Below are 3,010 nucleotides of genomic sequence, written 5' to 3' on the forward strand. Positions count from 1 at the left end.
GAAGGAGGAATTTTGGGATCCATTCCTCTCCCCTGAACTGACAGTCTCTTTGCTTCTATTCATGACATTTAGCTGTCCTGGAGAAAGAATCCATTCTAATGGTCTGTGATGTCAATTATTCAAAGCAGCTCCCTTCTAATTACCTCCTAATGACAGGCATATGTGGAGTGATAGCAACCACAGAAATAGAATCTAAAGTTCTTCTGGTCCTGGCTCTTGGTTACGAACAAGCCTCACACTTCACCTTCAGGCAGCTTTGAGATGTGAATTGTTTGCACCAGCAATAAAGCTGTTTTAAGACACGACTTTCTGCTGATGTTTTTGGCCACGTGGTTATAGAATCCTGGAGTGGTTTGGGTCAGGAGGGACCTTCCAAGGTCACCTAGTCCTGCAGTCAACAGGAACAGCTTCAAGGAGACAGCAACAGCAGGGTGCTCAGAGCCCTGGGGAACCCCCCCTGGGGTGGGTCCAGGGATGGGGCAGCGACCACCCCTCTGGGCCAGGGGCTCAACACCCTCAGAAGCCAAAATTCCCTCCTTTTCCCTGGTCTAAATCTCCCTCTTTTATTTCAAACCATCGCCCCTTGTCCTGTCCCAACAGGTCCTGCTCAAAAGTCCCCCCCCAGCTTTCTGCCAGGCCCCTGGCAGCCCCCAGGGGGTCTCCCCAGCTGGAGCCTTCTCCTCTCAGCTGCCCCAGCCCAACTCTCTCCTGCTGGGCTCCCAGCAGAGGGGTTCCCCCCTCCCCTCTAATCAGTTTTGGGGCTCTCCCACCCACCTCTCCCTCCTCAGCCAGCACATCTCAAAGCAGGAAGGCCGAGGGTCCTCCCCAGCACCCCCTCCCTCTGTCCCTGCTGGGATGTCATCCCACATCTGTCACCATCCAGCCTGACAGGATCCCCTCCCCTCTCAGGGTCTCCTGAGATGATTATTGCAGCTCCTGAGTTCTGCTTCTCCCCCCATCCCAGGTCTGAAAGAGCATCAGAGACACGAGGGATGGGGTGTGGAAGGTGTGAGGGCAGATGACAACCCACCAGAGGCCAGCGTTGGGGCTGAGGGAGAAGGGGCTGGTGCTGAGGGAGATCAGCTGATGGCTGCAGGGGGAGAAAGTGGCTAAGAGACAAAGAAATCAAAGGGAATATGGCCTGATAAAATCAGTCATGGGAAAGACAGCAAGGAGAGAGGAAGGAGCCAAGGCTGAAATTTGGAGAGAGATGAAAGCCAACAGGCACTTAAGGGTTGGATGGATCGTCCTGCCTGGAGTTCAAGTGGTTGAGGGTGCGTGGGGAGGTGCAGGGCTGAGAGGATCAGCAAGACTTGGAAGAAGGTCTAGAGGAAGGGTTGGATGTGGCCCCAGAGTGGGAAGAGAGGCAGCAGGTGCAGTCTGCTCAGAAGTCAGGAGAAAAATTGGGGAGAAGATGCAGGAGAGAGGAGCCTGAGAGATCACACACAGATCTGGAGGATACAAAAGCAAGCAAGAAGGGATAAAAACCCCAAAAATTCATGCCCATCAAGGATGATTTCTTAGGAATATTGCCAGAATAAACACTGGGAACGTGTGTTCCTCCAGGAGCTTGGGATTTAGGCTGAGGTCTGTCATCAGCACTGCCTGAGCTAACCCTGAGGAAGTTTCCTTGGTGCAGCAGTTGAGAGTCACTGGAGAAGCTGAGGGCTGAGGTGCAGCTTGCCACAGGAGCAGACAGCAAAGCTCCTTCTGGAAAATGAAGTTTCTAGCAAACCCTGGACAAAAAGAAGCAAGGTTCTGATTTCAGCCCAGTGGCAGAGGCAGAGCTGGCGGACTGCACAAAGCCTGAGGTGTTTAAAAATGAAAATCATTCCCACTGTCAGGACTCTTTGTCCTCTCTCCTTTCCCCCCTCTGTCACTGTCCTCACCCAGGGACAGGCCCATTAATCCTGCCCCAGCCAGGGGAGGGAGCTCTGTGATTTATGGAGCCTGAGGGGAGGGAGGAGTGCACGGAGGGTTTTGTATAATCCTCCCAAGGAGGAGCTTGGCAGCTCCATTCCCAGCCCTCCCTCCAGCAGCCCTGAGTTCCAGCTGGGAGTGGGGGGCAGAAAAAAGGGTGGAGGAGGAATAAAACAGCTTTAAACTGGAAAATTGGACAGTATAAGCAAGGATAACCCAGCAGTCTACTTAATGAACTCAGGAAATCTGCATATAAACCCTTTTATTTATTATTTATGGGATATTTATTATGTTTCTATGTTAATTTATCCAGCAGGATTTTGCTGGGGCCACAGAGTTGAGTAAATAGGACGTGCAGCTGCTGTGCCCAACAAACAGCAACCCAAACCACAGCAGCTACCCCAGCCGTGCCTCAGGCACGTCACACACTTTGGAGAAGAAAAATGAGTTAGGAAAAAAACGATTAAAAAGGAAGGTTTGATTCCCAGCTCTGCAGAACGTGGGCCTTGGTTGCTCCTGGATAACAAGGGTGAGGTTTGTAACTGGGCTTTGGGGTCTCACCTGGCCACCAAACAAGCTGGGATGAAGGCAGGAAATCCGTGGGGAGATGGGCAGGGTCTGTGCCAGGCTGAACTGGATGCCCCATTTCTTTGCCATGGAGAACTCTTTATAAGGAACTCTTGCTTTCAGCAGGCAGAAATAGTGGTGCAGATGAGGGACATCATCTCACCTGCTGCCTAAATCAGCTCTGGGGAGAAATGAGACTAAGCTGCTCAACCCTAGCTTTGATCCAGTATCTGGATTTAGAGGCTCAATACATATTTTTATCTGTTGGAAGAACCAGTACTTGCTATTTCTGATGAAATAGACTTAAAAACATTCAGAGGAAGAGATGTTAGGTGGTATTTCCTCTTGTCCTGTCCCTTGGGAGCAGAGCCCGACCCCCCCCTGGCTCCAGGCTCCTGTCAGGAGCTGTGCAGAGCCAGAAGGTCTCCCCTGAGCCTCCTTTGCTCCAGGCTCAGCACCCCCAGCTCCCTCAGCTGCTCCTCCCCACACTTGGGCTCTAGACCCTTCCCCAGCAGCTCCGTTG

Source organism: Merops nubicus, unplaced genomic scaffold (assembly GCF_000691845.1).
Source record: "Merops nubicus isolate BGI_N331 unplaced genomic scaffold, ASM69184v1 scaffold25743, whole genome shotgun sequence".
Taxonomy (NCBI): domain Eukaryota; kingdom Metazoa; phylum Chordata; class Aves; order Coraciiformes; family Meropidae; genus Merops; species Merops nubicus.